This window comes from Lithobates pipiens, unplaced genomic scaffold (genome assembly GCF_037356315.1).
Source record: "Lithobates pipiens isolate NorthernLeopardFrog02 unplaced genomic scaffold, aLitPip1_a1.2 Scaffold_30, whole genome shotgun sequence".
In the NCBI taxonomy this organism is placed as follows: Eukaryota; Metazoa; Chordata; class Amphibia; order Anura; family Ranidae; genus Lithobates; species Lithobates pipiens.
This window is the reverse complement of record NW_027507791.1, coordinates 57076711-57097904: the sequence shown is the minus strand read 5'-3', so window position 1 is coordinate 57097904 and position 21194 is coordinate 57076711. Positions and strand designations below refer to the sequence as shown.

Sequence of the window (21194 nt, the reverse complement as noted above, 5' to 3'; positions counted from 1 at the left end):
GCACTGCTTGGCGGTGGCAGGTGGCACTGGTAGGTGGCACTGATTGGCGGTGGCACTAGTTGGTGGCAGGTGGCACTGGTTGGTGGTGGCAGGTGGTATTGATTGGCGGTGGCACTGGTTGGCACTAGCAGGTGGCACTGATTGGCGGTGACACTGGCAGGTGGCACTGGTTGGCGCTGGCACTGATTGGCGGTGGCACTGGTTGGTGGTTGCAGGTGGTATTGATTGGAGGTGGCACTGGTTGGCACTAGCAGGTGGCACTGATTGGTGGCAAGTGGCACTGATTGGCGGTGGCACTGATTGGCACTGGCAGGTTTCACACGGAGCACTCTGTTACTGAAATGTAACAGAGGAGCTGGCGGGACCCTGCCGGGGTGTGAAACTGACAAGTAACAGAGAGGTGGATATGTCAGATTTCAGCCTGATGTCGGGGTCAGCGGGACCCGGCCGGGGTGGGCGGGACTCAGCAGTTATCAAACACCAGCCAACGATTGGGCTGCTTAAGAAAAGGGGCGGGCCACATACACGTAGCGGCCTGCCCAGATCCCATTGGCTGTTGTTTGATAGCTTGCTGGGTCCCGCCCCCACCCTGGCCGGGTCCCGCCCACCCCGACATCAGGCTGACAGATCCTCCTCTCTCCATTGCATGTCAGTTTCACACACAGCGCGGTGCTGCAGAGTGTGAAGGAGGGAGGAGGACGGCAGTCAGTGTTATGCTGCTGCTGTCTGGGACATCGATAGTGAGTGGGCTGGTGGCAGCTTAGGCGCCAGGTCGCGATTTCTGGTCACATTGGCGACCTGGCACCTGGGGTTTGTCGAGCCCTGGTTTAGTGCTTATAATAGACATTTGTTCTGACTAATGCAGTATTTTCATGTCTTTATGCCCTTTTCACTTGTTTCTCACGCATGCTCTTGTAGACTTCTAATTACAGCAAAACTATAGCAGAAAACTTTTCCTGCATCTGCTCAAGATGTTTAGGAATCTTTCTATCACAGGTTAATATAGGTTAGGAACGATTTAGAGTACATACCTGCAAAGAATCACACAAGCAGCATGAGATATGACCACTGACTAGGGCTGAAAGTAGGGTTGCCACCTTTTCTTTTAACCAGACCCGAACATTTTCACGGCGCATGGCAATTTTTTTGTAGTACACGCTATAGGATTGTAAAATACCTTGGGTTACCCAAAAAGAGTAGTAATGAAGTGTGCTACAGTGAACAGTTGCTATAGCCAAATTGCATTAAAAGTGGGGGGACTTAAAGGGGCATGATTAAATAAAACAAAAGCATTTAGTGTACCCATAAAATATGATTCGATTAATAAAAGAAATGTCAGTGAAAATAGCCTACCTTAAAAGTGGACACTGTCAGCCAGTAGAGCAGTGGACGGTGTCAATAGAGCAGTAAATGGTGTCAGTAGGGCAATAGACGGTGTCAGTAGGGCAGGCAGTAGACAGTGTCAGTAGGGCAGGCAGTAGACAGTGTCAGTAGAGCAGTGGACGGTGTCAGTAGAGCAGTGGACGGTGTCAATAGAGTAATGGACGGTGTCAGTAAAGCAGTGGACGGTGTCAGTAGTGCAGTGGACGGTGTCAGTAGAGCAGTGGACGGTGTCTATAGAGCAGTAAATGGTGTCAGTAGAGCAGCGGACAGTGTCAGTAGGACAGTAAATGGTGTCAATAGAGCAGTGGTCGGTGTCAGTAGAGCAGCGGACGGTGTAAATAGTGCAGTAAATGGTGTCAGTAGAGCAGTGGACAGTGTCAGTAGAGCAGTGGACAGTGTCAGTAGAGCAGCGGACAGTGTCAGTAGAGCAGCAGACAGTGTCAGTAGGGCAGGCAGTAGACAGTGTCAGTAGGGCAGGCAATAGACAGTGTCAGTAGGGCAGTAAATGGTGTCAGTAGAGCAGTGGACGGTGTCAATAGAGCAGTGGACGGTGTCAATAGAGCAGTAAATTGTGTCAGTAGGGCAGTGGACAGTGTCAGTAGAGCAGCGGACAGTGTCAGTAGAGCAGCAGACAGTGTCAGTAGGGCAGGCAGTAGACAGTGTCAGTAGGGCAGGCAGTAGACAGTGTCAGTAGGGCAGGCAATAGACAGTGTCAGTAGGGCAGTAAATGGTGTCAGTAGAGCAGTGGACGGTGTCAATAGAGCAGTGGACGGTGTCAATAGAGCAGTAAATTGTGTCAGTAGGGCAGTGGACAATGTCAGTAGGGCAGTGGACAGTGTCAGTAGGGCAGGCAGTAGACAATCTCAGTAAGGCAGTAAATGGTGTCAGTAGAGCAGTGGGCGGTGTCAGTAGGGCAGTAAATGGTGTCAGTAGAGCAGTGGACGGTGTCAGTAGAGCAGTGGAGCAGTAAATGGTGTCAGTGGACCAGTAAATGGTGTCAGTAGAGCAGTGGAGCAGTAAATGGTGTCAGTGGAGCAGTAAATGGTGTCAGTAGAGCAGAGGACGGTGTCAGTAGAGCAGTGGACGGTGTCAGTAGAGCAGTGGACGGTGTCAGTAGAGAAGTAAATGGTGTCAGTAGAGCAGTAAATGGTGTCAGTAGAGCAGTGGACGGTGTCAGTAGAGCAGTAAACGGTGTCAGTAGGGCAGTAAATGGTGTCAGTAGGGCAGTAAATGGTGTCAGTAGACCAGAGGACGGTGTCAGTAGAGCAGTAAATGGTGTCAGTAGAGCAGTGGATGGTGTCAGTAGAGCAGTAAACGGTGTCAGTAGGGCAGTAAATGGTGTCAGTAGGGCAGAAAACAGTGTCAGTAGACCAGAGGACGGTGTCAGTAGAGCAGTAAATGGTGTCAGTAGAGCAGTGGACAGTGTCAGTAGAGCAGCAGACAGTGTCAGTAGGGCAGGGAGTAGACAGTGTCAGTAGGGCAGTAAATGGTGTCAGTAGAGCAGTAAATGGTGTCAGTAGAGCAGTGGACGGTGTCAATAGAGCAGTGGACGGTGTCAATAGAGCAGTGGACAGTGTCAGTAGGGCAGTGGACAGTGTCAGTTGGGCAGGCAGTAGAAAATGTCAGTAAGGCAGTAAAGGGTGTCAGTAGAGCAGTGGACGGTGTCAGTAGGGCAGTAAATGGTGTCAGTAGAGCAGTGGACGGTGTCAGTAGAGCAGTGGAGCAGTAAATGGTGTCAGTGGAGCAGTAAATGGTGTCAGTGGAGCAGAGGACGGTGTCAGTAGAGCAGAGGACGGTGTCAGTAGAGCAGTGGACGGTGTCAGTAGAGAAGTAAATGGTGTCAGTAGAGCAGTAAATGGTGTCAGTAGAGCAGTGGACGGTGTCAGTAGATCAGTAAATGGTGTCAGTAGGGCAGAAAATGGTGTCAGTAGACCAGAGGACGGTGTCAGTAGAGCAGTAAATGGTGTCAGTAGGGCAGAGGACGGTGTCAGTAGGGCAGAGGACGGTGTCACCCGGTGAGAACTGTATATATGGATGCTGTCTGGGGAGTGGAGAACAGAATATATGGGGGGACTGTATATATGGATAGTGTATATAGAGTATATGGATAGCTGCGGACCCCGAAATTGAGGAGACACAGCCACGCAGGAAGGGAGCCACTGACGGGTCTGAAATTAATAATTTGCCCGGGTCAGAGACCTGGGCACATGTTTCAAATCCCATAATGTCCGGGTGAATCCCGGACAGGTGGCAACCCTAGCTGAAAGTAGTTTACAACATGGTGTAACATGGTGTGTGGCCTTATATAGACTCTGTTTGTGTACCTTCTCTGCCATCTTATTGGTTATTGATAGAATAGCAGGAAGGTATTTCTTTGCTTAGAAATAAAAAAAAATGAATATGTACTTTGCTTTGGGGTGTCTGTTTTGTGACCATATAAACCCCAGTCCATCACACAGACTCAACTGATTTCAGCGCTATCAAGGACCGCCTCCAATCTGACCAAACCCTACCATAAAGTGACCATTCCCACCATGATAAGCCAAACCCAGAATCTTGGAATTCTTACAAAGTTCTTAGAAAGCAGTTAGTCCCTGATTAGTGGAGCTGGGCTCTATGGTAGTAGAGGTGGAGGATCTTCCTTTCAGGATCTAAAGGATGGCAGGTGACTCAAGCCAAAGTGAAGATCCATTTATGGCAGATTTAGAGCCATGCCAACACTGGTGATTATGCCAGAGCTGGCATCAGCATAACCAAAATGTAGCGACTGCTTTCCCTTATAAAAGTCACACTATAACTGGCTAAATGCAGAATTTCATGTCAGCGAGGGAGACACTTCACTGGCTCTGATAGGGAGGCAGCAATGCCATAGATGAAGGTGAAAATGAGTCCCCGAGGTTATGGCGTTTTGTTTTTTTTGCCAGAAACAGAATCTCCACTATGACATAGGCTTTACACTTTACAAATCTGTCTTTGTCTACCTTCCAGATTTTATGTGCTTTGATAATGGCAGAACAATCACCCCCTTTCTCTATGAGAAAACTGTCTATATATCATGTTAAAATACAATTCTGTCTAAATCAGAGCTTGGTCCTGCCAACAAGGACCCTGATGGGCCATTTTTCCCAGTGCTATGTTCAGATTCTTCAGCCAAACTACTACTGGCACTGCCTTGTATTGGCCATATACCTCTAAGGAATCCACTAGAACAGTGGTGGTCAACTTATGAGTTATAGGGGGGCCTCAACTGTGGCCCTGACATCACCAAAGGGTTACTGTGGAAATATCACAGGAGATGGTCAGAATCTGTGGACATGCTACAGGTGTGGTTGGGGACTGGAGACATTACACTGGTGCTCAGTCATGTTAGTACAGGAAGGAGTCACCCCCAAACAGATTTTCCTACAAGACAAGAAATTGTCCAAAATGTCTTGGTATGCTGACGCCTTAAAGCGAAGCTCCACCCTAAAGTGGAGCTTCCACTCATTGGAATCCTCCCCCCCTCCAGCGCCACAATTGGCACCGTTCAGGGGGGAGGGGGGTGCAGGTACCTGTACAGTACAGGTATCTGCACCCACTTCCGGTGTAGATTCTGCAGAAGGTACGCCCCTTTCTGCAGAATCTACACCCCTTTCCGAAAGTCCCCCGCTGCCTGCTGGGAAACACATGGATCCCAGAGACAGCGGGGACCATCCTTATTGCGCAGCGCGACTCGCGCATGCGCAGTAGGGAACTGGGAAATGAAGCCGAAAGGCTCCACTCCCTGATTCCCATACCCAAGATGGCGGCGGCATCACCCGAGAGACGATCGAGAGATCGGCTTCGGGTGCCGACATCGCGGGCGCGCTGGGCGGGTAAGTGTCACTATTTTAAAAGTCAGCAGCGGCAGTATTTGTAGCTGCTGGCTTTTAAAAAAAAAACGGCGGAACTCCCGGCGGACTCCCGCTTTAAGTGTTCCCTTCACTGGAAGTAAGGGGACAAGCCCAACCCCTGAAAAACAACCCCGCACCATAATCCACCATAATCCATGATCTGGACCAATGCACAAAGCAAGGTCCATAAAAACATGGATGAGCGAGTTTTGGCATGGAGGAACTTAACTGGCCTAAACCCCAATGAATTATACCGGAGATTGCTTGCCAGACCTTCTCGTCCAACAGCAGTGCCTGACCTCACCAATGCACTTCTGGAAGAATGGTCAAACATTCCCATAGACACACTCCTAAACCTTGTGGACAGCCTTCCCAGAAGAGTTGAAGCTGTTATAGCTGCAAAGGTTGGGCCAGTATTGAACCCTATGGTCTAAGATTCATGTGCGTTTAAAGGCAGGTGTCCCAATACTTTTGGTAATATACTGTATATATATATATATATATATATATATATATATATATATATACACATATATAATCTACACATGTTAGTAGAATTGCTATGTCAGCACCATACTTTCAGTGCCATGTACAGGCCCCATACACACTGGGGTGGACGGTGCACAGAGCAGAACTTTCATTTAGTGCAGTATGTGCCCAGGGACAAAATCCCCAAATTCAGACTGCTTGTGTTCTAAGCACTTGTCCCTGAGCACATACTGCCCTAGTATTCATACCACTAGGGGCACCGTCCAGCCGCCATCAGCCTCTCATAGAGTTGGACATTCTGCTAGTAGCTGAGCTGAATGGTGCACTTGTGCCCTGGGCGGGACACAGCATGGGCGGGGCACAGCATGGGCAAAATATTACCCCCCCCCCCCAAAAAAAACTTCTAAGTAATATTTTAGGTAAAGGTGGAGCTGTGTGAGTCATGCCTTTAATACTCCAGCAATGACATCTCTGTAATTCTATTTATTGTTAGTAAATAGTTCCCTTTTTTTCCTTGTAAATGTCATTGTGTAAGGTTTCCATATACTGAAGGGATTCAAATTAATAAACTCCTGTTGATCCTGACAGTTTCTGATTTCCCAGAGGCCATCTTTAACAGTGTGACCCCAGCACCCAATGTACAGCATGGTTGTCACCCTCCAGACAGCTCTGCTTTTCCAATTTACTGCAGTCAGCGCCCCCTGCTGGTTGATAAACAGCATCTCTGACCTTGTAGCAGGTGGTGGTGGGGCGCCTTTTAAAATGTAACTGCCATTTCTGCTGGACAGCTTGGACAGTTACAAGGAGAGAAAAAATAACAGATCTCCTGGCAGAATCAACCAATCATACAACTGTTACCGGGCAGACTCAGAAAAACCAACACTGCTATGTGAATGTTATTGACAGACAGACATCATAGATGTCATTTTGTATTATAACAGTTAATTGGTAAAATAAACTCTAATATTTTCATTTTTACTGATGAATGTTTACTGATTATTACAGGCTAATAGATCTGATCACTGCAGTCCATCTTATAAACAATCTATCAATATATTGTTACCTTGTTATTTTGTCAATAAAGTTTTCAATAAAAAAAAAGTCAGTGGAGGATGCTCTGGCAGTTATCACTATAAAATGTCTTATAAATAGACCCCTTATCATCTAATGACATTAATATTGTAGTGGGTCACACATTGGCCATCATCCGCTTACTCCCACATTTCCCATGTTAGAAATAAATTAATATATATATATATATATATATATATATATATATATATATATATATATATATATTTTTTTTTTTTTATTAAGGTGGGTCCAGATCAATGTTTACTGATTATCAAATGCTAATAGATCTGATCACTGCCCCAGTCCATCTTATAAACTATCTATCAATATATTGTTAACTTGTTACTTTGTCAATAAAGTTTTCACTTAAAAAAAAAAAAAAAACGGTCAGTGGAGGCTGCTTTGGCAGTTAGCTCTATGATGTCATAGAGTGGGCGGAGCCAGTACCTATAAATAGAGTTGTTGACAGCAGAGAGCCAGTCAGTCTTTGGCTTAGCTTTGGTGAACACACACAGAGATTTCTCCTGCAGGGAGTGTAATCAGGACTGTGATATACTAATCCGAGATATTATTCTTATTCAGATTCTGGTAGAAACTGTACATTAGGTAGGTCTTGTTATATATATTTATATTTATTTATGGAAAAAAAGAAATATATATATATATATATATTTATTTATAAAAATCAGGCAGACCCTGGCACTACATAGCTGTTAGTTTATATAAAGAAGATTTTATAGATTGTAACGGATGTGATCAGCTTAATATTCTCCATATACAGCTAACCCATGGGATAACAAACACTTTTTTTTTTTCAAACAAAATGACAGTTATTTCAGCCTCAGAGACTGAGATCAGTTGTTAGGGAGGGATCTATTTATAGAGCATTGGTTGGAGAAATGCCACACATTGGTGGAAGCTGGACACATTTCCCCATATTATTAGATTAATTGCTATGATGCCATCTAGTATACAGTATATTTTAATATTGATGTATTTCAGAAAAAATATATACTGCATTTTAGCCACTAGATGGCGCTGACACTCATTACAGAAAAAACAGGGGAAATTCCTCCAGCCTGCAGCAATGTGACATTCATCCAACAAATGTCTTATAAATAGACCCCTTACTGTCCGATGACAATGACATTAGTTGTAGTGCATTTTGTGCGATATTCATTTGTTTTTTCTCTTTATAGGTGCGGATTACTTTCATAAATTTCATAAAGTTTTCAGATACAGATTGACAAGATGCTGCTCATCCCCTACGCCATCAATGAGCTGCTTCAGGGCGCTCTGAGACTTGCAGTAAGTATTTTTTTCCACTCTTTTCATATGTAACTGGTGATGTATAAAATTGTATAATGGCTCCTTTACACATGCAGTAACCCCCACCGTCCCTCTGAGAAGCGATCTATAGAGGGTTGCTTTTCAGAGGGTGGTTGACATGTGCATGCACCAACCCTTGCCGTCCCTCTAAAAAGCGATCTATAGAGGGTTGCTTTTCAGAGGGTGGTTGAAATGTGCATGCACCAACCCTTGCCGTCCCTCTGAGAAGTGATCTATAGAGGGTTGCTTTTCAGAGGGTGGTTGACATGTGCATGCACCAACCCTTGCCATCTCTCTAAAAAGCGATCTATGAAGGGTTGCTTTTCAGAGGGTGATTGACATGCAACCAGAAGGTGTTACCCCACCTCAGTGCCTGCTTTAACACATTTGGCGGTTTTATTGAGACCTCATTCACCAAATGTGATGGGGAGTATCATTTTTGCAACCTTGACCACCGTTGCGGTGTAAGGGGGGCGGTAAACCTGCAACTCAGTCGCCTATTTTTCCCACCCCCCGACTGCAAGTGTAAACGAGCTCTAAAGGTGGCCTTATACCTGTAGAATTACCTTTGGAGAAGTAGCAAACCCATTCAGCAGAGCATTTAATGGAACTTTTATGACTAATGTTCTATGACATTTCGTGTGATTTCCATGTCAATGTGTTGAATTTTAACCACTTGCTGACCGGCGATGTACCGGTAGATCAGAAAACTTCAAGTGGTTATACCGGGATGGTGCCTGCGGCTTCAGGCATTCTGCTATTGTTTTTTAGAGCCAACAGTCGGCTCTATTGTAAAAGTGATCCAAGCACCTAACGAGCCTCTGGATTGCTTTTACAAGTAGTGGGAGGCGATGTTCACCGCTTCCTGATTACCCGGATGTAAACAGCGCCATTTTTAAAATGGGAAAGCATCTGATAACACCGATCTTGTTGTGATCAAATGCTTTTAATGGCAGAGGAGGGATCTGGGATCCTATAGACCCCGGATCTCTCCATATAGAGTACCTGTCACGTGACAATAGGTGTCACAAAGGATGTTTACATTCCTTGTGACAGCAATAAAAGTGATCAAAACATTTTTAAAGCAACAGTATAAAAATAAATATTTAAAACAGCGAAGGCCCCATACTTGAGGTATCACCGCGAATGCCGGATCACGGGCAGTAATTCTAGCACCAGACCTCCTCTGTAAATCTAAAGTGGTAACCTATAAACCTATAACCTATAAAAGTTGAAGTGGTTAATTTCGATATGTCTGGTAGTGCGCATTAAAATTTAGCAACCATTCGGAAAGCGATTAGAATTCGAACAAAATTCTACAGGTATAAGGGCAGCTTTAGGATTGTAGTAAAGCCTTTGCCCCTGGACTCTGTGATAAGGCTGTGCTAGTTTTCCCTGTTGGTGAGACAGCCTTACTTTGTGTTGTGTCACCGGGGCAGGAAGTGAGGGAACATCTCCCATATGGAGACACAGATAGAGATAATAACCCAGAAGAGGGTTTTACATACAGTACAGCAGATACTGGCAGAGCCCTGATGGGAGATGATTTGTGATTTGTGGTTTTAGGAGTTTATCTAAAGATATGTAAATAGATCCGTTTTTTATATTGGGGGGGAGTAAATGTTTAATGAATACCTATTGGGAAGCCCTCCGCTCACTTCCTCTCTTCCTGAGATGACGGGAAGTGAGAAGACATAAAATATAAAAAAGATTTTTTGGAAAAGATTGAACTCTTTTCTCACTCTATCCAAAAAATAAAGAAATAGGTGGAGTTTCACTTTAATATCTGTACTTCAACTTACCTTCTTTTTTTTTTTCTTTATAGAGGCGCAAATTTGGTTCTGAGGATGAAAGGGAAAAATTAGTGGAACATAGGGGGGAAGAGGAAAGGCGAGAGGAGGACAGGATGAGTGAAGTGATGAGGATAAGGGAGGAGGAGAGGATAAGAGAGGAGGAGAGGATAAGAGAGGAGGAGAGAATGAGGGAGGAGGCCTGGAAAAGAGAGGAGGAGAGGATAAGAGAGGAGGAGAGAAAAGAGGAGATCAGAATGAGGGAGGAGGCCAAGATAAAGGAGGAGAACAGAAAAAAAGAGGAGGCCAGGATAAAGGAAGAGGCCATAGTGAGGGAGGCAAGGTCAAAGGATATGGCCAAGGAAAAGGAGGAGGCCAGGATAAGAGAGGAGGCCAAGATAAGAGAGGAGGCCAGGATAAGAGAGGAGGCCAGGATAAGAGAGGAGGCCAGGAGAAGAGAGGAGGCCAGAAGAGAGGAGCCCAGGAGAAGAGAGGATGGCATAGTAAATGAGGTCATGTCATGGCTGCAGGCCAGGGAAAAGGAGGAGGCCAGGATAAAAGAGGAGGACAGAATGAGGGAGGAGGCCAGCATAAACCCAGAGGACATGGTGCGGAAGGCAAGGTCAAGGGAGAAGGCCAGGAAAAGTGAGAAGGCCAGGATAAGAGAGGAGGCCAGGATAAGAGAGGAGAACAAGAAAAGGGAGGAAGCTAGGACACAAGAACAAGCCAGAGTAAGTGAGGAGATAAGAAAAAGGGAGGAGACCAGGAGAAAGGAGTACACAAAGATAATAGAGCGGGCCAGGATAAGGGAGGAGAGCTGGATTAGACTGAAGGCCAGGCTGAAGGAAGAGGCCAGGCTGAAGGAAGAGGCCAGGATGAAGGAAGAGGCCACGATGAAGGAAGAGGCCAGGGTGAGGGAAGAGGCCTGGAGAAGTGAGAAGGCCAGGATAAGAGAGGAGGCCAGGATAAGAGAGGAGAACAAGAAAAGGGGGGTACCTTGGACACAAGAAGAGTATGCAAATATAATGCAGGAGGCCAGGAAGAGGGAGGAGAGCTGGATTAGACTGAAGGCCAGGATAAAGGAAGAGGCCAGGATGTGGGAAGAGGATAGGATGAGGGAAGAGGCCAGGATGAAGGAGGAGAAGGCTAGGAGGAGAGAAGAGGCCAGGAGGAGAGAAGAGGCCAGGAGGAGAGAAGAGGCCAGGAGGAGGGAAGAGGCCAGGAGGAGGGAAGAGGCCAGGAGGAGGGAAGAGGCCAGGAGGAGGGAAGAGGCCAGGAGGAGGGAGGAGAGACAAGACGACAGTAGAATGCCTCAGGTTAGGACAGCGGAACAAAGGTTGAGAGCGGTGATGCACAAAGATAGAGAGATGCTAGTGGTGGAGTTCATAAAAAGTGTCACACACTACAAGTTTTGAAAGCAGACAGGGAGAGGAATGCAGCAGAACTGAGGGAAATAATGAAGAAAGCAGAGGAGAGGAAACTGGGAAAACAGCAATGTCTGATATGGGGTGTGGAGTGGGAGGAACAGTGGTGTGTGATGGGTGGTGGGTGGGGGGGGGGGTGAGGAGTGGGAGGAACAGTGGTGTCTGATGGGGGGTGGTGGGTGGGGGGGGTGAGGAGTGGGAAGAACAGTGGTGTCTGATGGGGGGTGGTGGGTGGGGGGGTGAGGAGTGGGAGGCAGCAGCTGCACTCTCACTTCTCATTCCCAGTCAGACACTACGGAACCATCGGGGGCTGTGGCATCTGAGGGCAGTGAGGAGCAGGGGGTGGCGGCAGTGTCTTATGGGAAGGCAGGCGGCAGTGTCTTATGGGAAGGCAAGAAATAGGGGGATGGGGACCAGGGGGCTACACCCTTTCATCAGACACAGCTGCTTCCGGGGGGCAGTTTAGCCATGTCTGATAGGTGGTGAGGAGGGTGAGATGCATGTACATCACAGTGCCTGCCTGCCCCAGTGTCACTGATCACCGCCCCAATGTAACAACAATAAAGTGTGCAGCCAACCCATGTCATCTGTCCCAGTGTCACCTGTGCTCACGCCATACACCATACCAACGTCCTGATCACCACCATACCAGCATCATGATCACCACCATACCCTATACCCGAGGCCCGATCATGGCATACACCATACCAGCACCATGATCACTGCCATTTGTGGAGGCCAGGATAAAGGAGGAGGAGAGGATAAGAGAGGAGAACAGAATGAGGGAGGAGGCCTGGATAAGAGAGGAGGAGAGAAAAGAGATTAGAATGAGGGAGGAGGCCAGGATAAAGGGAAAGAACAGAAAAAAAGAGGAGGCCAGGATAAAAGAAGAGGCCATAGTGAGGGAGACAAGGTCAAGGGAGCTGGCCAGGGAAATGGAGAAGGCCAGGATAAGAGAGATGACATAGTAAGGGAGGTAATGTCATGGCTGCTGGCCAGGAAAAGGTGGGGGAAGGGGGGGGGCAAAGACAGAGAGATGCTAGCGGTGGAGTTCCGAAGAACTGTCACATACTACAAGTGGTGAAAGCAGACAGGCAGAGGAATGCAGCGGAAAAAAGAGCATATATGCCGAAGCATGGGGGCAGCAGGGGTGGAGGAGCGATTTGCTCCTAATTTTTGGGGCGGATGCCCCCATGCTTCCTCATATATTTTTTAGGCCAATCAGCTGCAGCACTGATTTATTCATCTTGACGGCAACAGCGTTTGCTCCCACGAAACGTAAATCGGCGTCTCCAGCGCTGTCGGAGGTGATTTCACCACCACAGTTTAAAAAAAGAGCATATATGCCGAAGCATGGGGGCAGCAGGGGTGGAGGAGCGATTTGCTCCTAATTTTTGGGGCGGATGCCCCCATGCTTCGGCATATATTTTTTAGGCCATTCAGCTGCAGCACTGATTTAGTTATCTTGACAGAAATGGGGTAATTTGGGGGGGGGGGGGGGGGGGTTGTGCTATCTGGACATTTTAGGGCCTCTGAAACTGTGATAGGTAGTGAGGAGTAAAATCACAATTTTACACCTTTAGAAAGCCTGAAGGCAGTGATTGGATTTTGGCGTCCTGTATCCCCGTACTCAGGAGAAGCAGCAGAATGTATTGCGGGGTGCAATTCCACATATAACCATGCCCTGTGTGTGCAATATATCATTTAGTGACAACTTTGTGTAACTTTTATTTTTTATTTTTCAATCACTTGTGACAAAAAATAAAATATTCAATGAGCTCAACAAGCCTCTCAGCAATTTCCTTGGGTTGTCTACTTTACAAAATGGGGTCATTTGGGGGGTGGGGGTTGTACTGCCCTGCAGTTTAAGCACCTCTAAAAATGGGATAGGCAGTCATAAACTAAAAGCTGCGTAAATTCCAGAAAATGACCATACTTTGTAGGCGTTATAACTTTTGCGCAAACCAATAAATATATGATTATTGCCATTTTTTTTTTACCAAAGACATGTGGCTGAATACATTTTGGCCTAAATGTATGACTAAAATTGAGTTTATTGGATTTTTCTTATAACAAAAAGTAGAACATTATCATTTTTTTTCAAATTTTTGCGTTTATATCGCAAAAAATAGAAATATTAGAAGCAATCAAATACCATCAAAAGAAAGCTCTATATGTGGGGAAAAAAAAGAACACACATTTCGTTTGGGTACAACATTGCATGACCACGCAATTACCAGGTATAGCAGCGCAGTGCCAAATTGTAAAATGTGCTCTGGTCATTGAGCAGCCTAATCTTCCAAGGCTGAAGTGGATAAAGGAATTGTCTGGCTGTTTTCCCCACATAGAAGGCCCCACATTTCCAGAGCAGAAGGTAAATTACCTTCTATGTCTCTTAATCTGCAACAAGGGTAGGTATGAAGACTTCTCCATTGGGAAGTGTAAACCTAGTGCCCACATTGGTCCATGGACAAAAGCAACATCTACCACATTTGTAAATACCTCATCGAGATTGTAGACTTGGGAGAGTAACGGTTAGACAAATTTATCATGCAGTTATCTTGTCCATTTAAATATAATTTCTGGGCGTTGGCCAATATATTTTCTGAGGATAGGATCCTCCTGTAGCAAAGGCCAATGATTGGTAAGTATATTACTTAAATCAAGATGTTGGTCAGAATATCTTGTAAACTATTTTACTGTGGGGTTAGATCTAACTGTCCTAGTTTATCCCCTCGAAAGAAGTCGAGTTTGAAGGAGTATTATACTACAAATGGGGTCAGTGGCGCTACCCTTAATATGGGCATATATATTACTTTGAACCCTGTGTTTCCACTAGAGCTACGTTAAGCTAGTGTAGCCTATTGCGGAGATATTTGGAGGGTATCAGACGTGCAGTGATATAAAGAAAAACACAGTGTATGCAAAAATGCGTGTGCTGTACTATATGTTAGTGCATATGATGACCAAATGTCCCCAATACTATGTAATAATAAATTCCAATATAAGATGATCAAATAATCATGGGGTCAGTCAGTCATCAAATGAAAAGAGACTCAAATCCCTAATCGGAACATACTATACATAACATGTAAATGATATACAATACAATATAACCAAACTGTGCAGTGACTAGCGTGCAAACACACGTAAAAAATAAAAAAAAATAATAAAAATAATAAAAAATAATAATAATATTGTCCATACCTGAATAGTGCTCAAAAAAACTAAAATTGTGAAAAGTCTATATACATAAAAAATTGTCCATTATTCATAAATAAAATGTGCAAAAATCCAAAAGAGATTATAAAGGTGACTTTCGTGCTCGTAGTATCTACAAGTGACTTGAGTGCTCCCCCTCAAGGGTCCCTACTCATCGGACCCTCACACCCCTACAGGGGTAATGTGCGTATAGTTCCGCTCCCTTAAGGCTGTACCGGCCCAGCTCCCTCGGCTTCAGGCTCCACTTTGCGTAACTCCAGGGATCAGGGTATGCCCCTCTTTTTATTTATAATGCCAGATGTCTCCAATTCTCCACCCCGTCAATTCTCCGCACAGCACATGCATTTTTGCATACAGTGTTTTTCTTTATATCACTGGACCTCTGATACCCTCCAAATTACTCTGCAATAGGCTACACTAGTTCAAAGTAGCTCTAGTGGAAACACTCAGGGTACAAAGTAATATATACGCCCATATTAAAGGTAGCGCCACTGACCCCATTTGTAGTATAATCCTTTTATTTAAGGCTCTGGTAGGGGAGCTTTATTTTAGGGGAGGCTGCAACCGAGATTGTTGACCTAAGCGCGGCTTTGGGTAATAATTAAAAAGCAAGTTTGAAGGAGGTTGGCCTGTATCTTGGCCTGTATCTGGGCCTGTATCTTGAAATCCTCAGGATGTGTACAGTTACGGTGTAACCTTAAATACTGATCATATGGAATACTGCGAATAAGTGCCGAAGGATGGGCACTAGCAGCTGTAACAATGTATTCCCAGCTGTCTGCTTGTGAAACAGCGTCAAGACGAGGCGATCGTCTTGGTCTTTATAGATCGTAAAGTCCAGAAAGGTGATCTGATGACAATCACTGTCAACTGTGAATTTAAGGTTGAACTGATTTTGATTCAAAATGTCAACCAAGGTAGATACCTGTCCAAATAATAAAGATGTCATTTATATAGCGCATCTAGCACAGTTCATGATTAGTAAAAGACAGTAATAGTTAATCAGAGAAAAAAAAATCACGTTCCCACCCCCCCAGGTACAGGTTGGCATAGGCCAGTGCTCAACAAGGGCCCATGGCCACCCCCCCTGTACCTGGAGGTAGTGGGACTCTTTGAACCCAAACCAGTTGTAGGTCAAATTGAAACAAAGAATATAAATTAGTTAGTGTTAGGTACCACAGATACCAGGGTGCCTTGACGAGGCTCTGTGGCTTATGCAAGCATTTGCAAATGTGTGCAGACTAAACCCCTGCTTTTAACCGGTTCCCGACTAGCGCACGACGATGTACGTCGACAGAATGGCACGGGCAGGCATATTGGCGTACATGTACGTCCAATCTTCAATGCCGCCCTGCCATCGGGAGCGCGCCGCCGGCGGCGTGCTCCTGCGCTGGTCGGGACCCCCGTGAGTCCGGTCGCGGGACCCGCAGACTCGATCGCCACGGGCATCCCCGCGATCGTCTCACGGGACGGCGGAATGGAGGAAATGCCGTGTAAACAGCATTTCTCCATTCTGCCTAGCAACTACTGATGCTGATCTCTGCTCCATGTGATTGGAGCAGAGATCAGTGTTCACTAAATGAAAGACCAACCCCCCCACAGTTAGTAACACACCCCTAGGAACACTTAACCCCTACACTGCCACCCACTGGTTAACCCCTTCACTGCCAGTGTCATTTACACAGGAATCACTGCATTTATATAGCAGTGTTTACTGTATAAATGACAATGGTCCCAAAAATGTGTCAAAAATGTCCGATGGGTCCCCCACAATGTCGCAGCCACAATAAAAATCGCTGATTGCCGCCATTACTAGTAAAAAAAAAATAATAAAAAATTAATAATAAAAATGCTATAAAACTATCCCTATTTTGTAAACGCAATAACTTTTGCGCAAACCAATCAATAATCGCTTATTGCGATTTTTTTTACCAAAAATATGTAGAAGAATACGTATCGGCCTAAACTGAGGGAAAAAAATGTTTTTTTATATATTTTTGGGGGATATTTATTATAACAAAAATTAAAAAATAATGCGTTTTTTTCAAAATTGTCGCTCTATTTTTGTTTATAGCGCAAAAAATAAAAAACGCAGGGGTGATCAAATACCACCAAAAGAAAGCTCTGTTTGTGGAAAAAAAGGACATCAATTTTGTTTGGGAGCCACGTCGCACGACCGCGTAATTGTCAGTTAAAGCGACGCAGTGCCGAATCGCAAAAAGTGGTCTGGTCTTTGACCAGCAAAATGGTCCGGTCTGTAAGTGGTTAAGGCATACTGTTAGACAGGTTATTTGGTTGTCTCTGGGCTGGTGGTAAGCTAAGCTTGTTTTTTTCCTTGGATTTATCCTCGGCCTTGTTTGTACCTGTTAGCCTTACAATGCTTCTTACTGCAATAGCCAGCTATAGATGGGAGCAAGTGGCATCTTATTTGTATCACTGTTGTGCTTTTTGGTCAGGCAACGCACTGATACCTTTGCAGCCATTGTGCTCTATGCTGGGTGTTCACTGTGCCCCTGTACCTTTAAGAAGGGGTGGCTCCCCTTCTGTCCACCTGCTCTCACCTATCCATCAGAATGCATGTGCCTCCACTGTGGGGGCACTTATAAGTTAGTGTTAGGTACCACAGATACCAGGGTGCCTTGACGAGGCTCTGTGGCTTACGTATGCATTTGCAAATGTGTGCAAACTAAACCCCTGCTTTTAACGGATAATGTTAGACAGGCTATATGGTTGTCTGCGTGCTGGTGGTAAGTTAACCTTGTTTTTTTTCCTTGGATTTATCCTTGGCCTTGTTTGTACCAATATAAATTCACAGTAGTCCCACTGATGATGGACCAGCCCATGGAGGAAGGTACAGACCATCTTGGTGCCCTGCTCGTGAGGGATGCTAGAGTACAAAGCCTCTACATCCAAAGTCATGAGCAGGTCATCGGGAGGGATGACCAACTCCTCAATCTGTTTGAGGAGATCCAGTGTGTCTTTAGTGTATGACGGCAAACTTAACATATGAGGTATGAGTATTGAATCGACCAAATGACCAACGTTCTTGGTCCGCAAGCCAATCCCTGACCCTATTGGTGTACCAGGGGGTGATAAGGTATTCTTCTGAACTTTAGATGCGTAAAATGTCGCCTCTCTTGGAGTACGAACATTAAGGTAATTATATAGATCTTGATCAGTTAATCCCTTGTGATGGGTATTATTGATGATTGACAAATATTAAATCTTGAACCTAGAGGTTCAAAACATAGAAATGAGTGAATAACAGTCTGTGTTACACAATACTGTATATCCAAGCACATCTTTTCGTAATTGGCTTTAGTCATCAAGACAATATTACCCCCTTTATTTGCCGCTTTGATCTCTAAGTCAGGATGTTTTTTTAGTTTTGAGATTGCTTGTAGTTGTAAGCGTGTTAAGTTATTATGTTTAGGGACAATTGTCATACGTTTTATATCAATGACAGTGCTCATCAGGAAGGCCCACACATTGGGATTGGTCATGAGATCAGGGAATCTTTGAGATTTTTATTTAAATTTGGTAATAGGTACAGATGTTATAATTTCAGGTGTTAAAGGTAACTCATTATTAGTATTATTGGTCATATCTGTATCATCATTTTCCTCCAGTAATAGCATTAAATCACAGGGGCTCGAAAGTCCTCCATGATGTAATGCTTAATCTACTTGAACAATTCCCTTTCTTGCTTGGAATGAAGATGATCCCTATGAAAAATAAATTTGTAAGTAAAATTGCGCATGAACATATAAACATCTTTAACAGCTTCATATATATCAATATTCATAAAGGGGTAGAAATGCAATCCAAATTTGAGAACGTCTAGCTCTTGAAAAACAAACTTAAATATGGGGTAAGATTAATCACATCCAAACCTACGTGGGTGGTAGGTTGGACAAGGGCGCCTGCAAATTTGCATGTAGGGCTCCCGGCTGGGTAATGTGTGGGTCCAGTGTGCTTTCTTTCCTGACGGGACTTTGGACACCTCCACGACCTACGTACCTTATGGCTTCCTTGAATGTGGTATCGTATAATGTCCATGGCTTGGGATTACCTCATAAACACAGTAAGTTGTGGCTTGAAACCAAACGCTTAGAGCAGGAATGTCCAAACTTTTTTCAAAGAGGGCCAGATTTGATGAACTGAACATGCGCGAGGGCCGACCATTTTGCCTGACATTCTTTGAACCATTAAATTCAGTCAGGACAGCTTCAACATTTCAAGCGTGGTCTACCTCAAGCCATACGATCCCCCACCTCCTTCACCCCTTTTGAGAAGCTGTGCATGTCTGCCAATCCAATCACACACTCTATATCTGTCCTATTTGAGATGCTACTGGGGCAAAGACCCAAGGGGAAACCAATATATATTTGAGAATGGGAATGAGACCTGCAACATGAGTTTACTGAGCTGCAATTTGACCATTTATACCGCCTTACTCACTCTAGTTCTGTTGACAGGAAAATCCAGGAGAATGGGTTCAAAGTAATAACTAGATGGTAAAGGGGCCGTCCCCGAACTCACTAAAATATACCCAACCTCCTCAGATGCTTGCTGGAGGGATTGTGGACATAGAGGTTCATTTTTGCACATTTGGTGGGATTGTCCTAAGTGGTGATGGCCGAACGGTTCGCCCGGCGGTCATTTCGCGGCGAATTTCGACTGTTCGCGATTCGCCCGATCGGCGAACTATTGCCGCCGTTCGCCTGGCGGACTTCCGTGTTTTTACTGTGTAAAAGAACTTTGACCTATGATGACACATCCATCATGGGGTACAGGACAGCCAATTGAGACATTACAGCACATGGACACTTGGACATTCCCCCTAACTTATAAATACACCACACATTTTACATTCTTTCTTCTGTCACTATAGGGAGAGGTTGCTGTGTGGAGCAGGGAGAGATTGCAGTGACCCAAATCGCTAGCTAGTTGGTACAAAAAAGTTATTTTCAGGACTGGTATAGGTGTTAGGTGTATATAGGTTTGCTGTGCTACTGATTGTTGCAGCAGCCTGAATGTCTTTTGTCAGTTTAGAGAAAGGGACAGGACGGTGTGTCTGCTGTAGGGACAGTCAGTTTAGTCATTAGCTGTTACTATCAGGTCCACAAAAGTGCTATTCCAGTTATTGTTCCAGTAGCCTCTGTTTTGTCAGTTTATATAGGGAAAGGCAGGAAGCTGTGTGTGAGGCAGTGAGGGTCAGTTTAATCAGTAGCTGTTACTATATTAGGTCCACAAAGGTTCTTTTCAGGACTGGTATCAGTGGTATGGTAATAGGCTTGTACACGTATAATATTCTTTCTTCCAAATATAGAAAGAATATTATACTTGACTGCTGCCCTTCTGCTGCAGTCTGCTAATCATTCAAACCTACTTGTTCCACAAAGGTCCTTTATAAGGACTGGTAATAACCTGGTGTAGGGTGCTATAGTACATAGGGTTGAGTGAGGTACAGTCTGCTATTCTATAAGGACTGGTATAGGTCCACAATACATGGGGTTGAGGTGCACTACTGCTGACCGCTGCCCTATACTGCAGCAGTCCTTCATTGGTATAGGGACTGACGTACAGTCTGCTAATCACTCACAACCTACTTGTTCCACGAAGGTCTTTATAAGGACTGGTAAGGTATAGGGTACTACAGTACATAGGGTTGAGTGAGGTACAGTCTGCCATTCTATAAGGACTGGTATAGGTCCACAATACATAGGGTTGAGGTGCACTACTGCTGACCGCTGCCCTATTCTGCAGCAGTCCTTCATCGGTATAGGGACTGACGTACAGTCTGCTAATCAGTCACAACCTACTTGTTAACTTGGTCTGTCTAGGGTTCTATACTGCAGCAGTTCTTCATTGGTATAGGGACTGACGTACAGTCTGCTAATCACTCACAACCTACTTGTTCCACAAAAGTCCTTATACGGACTGGTAAGGTATAGGGTACTACAGTACATAGGGTTGAGTGAGGTACAGTCTGCCATTCTATAAGGACTGGTGTAGGTCCACAATACATAGGGTTGAGGTGCACTACTGCTGACCGCTGCCCTATACTGCAGCAGTCCTTCATCAGTATAGGAACTGACGTACAGTCTGCTAATGAGTCACAACCTACTTGTTCCACAAAGGTCCTTATAACGACTGGTAACTTGGTCTGTCTAGGGTTCTACAGTACATAGGGTTGAGTGAGGTACAGTCTGCCATTCTATAAGGACTGGTATAGGTCCACAATACATAGGGTTGAGGTGCACTACTGCTGACCGCTGCCCTATACTGCAGCAGTCCTTCATCGGTATAGGGACTGACGTACAGTCTGCTAATCAGTCACAACCTACTTGTTAACTTGGTCTGTCTAGGGTTCTATACTGCAGCAGTCCTTCATCGGTATAGGGACTGACGTACAGTCTGCTAATCACTCACAACCTACTTGTTCCACAAAGGTCCTTATAAGAACTGGTAACTTGGTCTAGGGTGCTACACTATTGCTGACCGCTGCCCTATACTGCAGCAGTCCTTCATCGGTATAGGGACTGACGTACAGTCTGCTAATCAGTCACAACCTACTTGTTAACTTGGTCTGTCTAGGGTTCTATACT

The 21194-nt window shown here is 45.1% G+C and overlaps 1 long non-coding RNA gene across 1 annotated transcript; it reads left to right on the top strand.

Annotated features, from left to right (window-relative positions):
* Positions 1 to 7319: 7319 nt before the first annotated feature.
* On the top strand, positions 7320 to 10053 carry LOC143942071 (uncharacterized). Its single transcript, XR_013264669.1, has 3 exons — positions 7320 to 7424; positions 8018 to 8126; positions 9973 to 10053. It is a non-coding gene; the product is annotated as an uncharacterized LOC143942071 (long non-coding RNA).
* The last annotated feature ends 11141 nt before the right edge of the window (positions 10054 to 21194 follow it).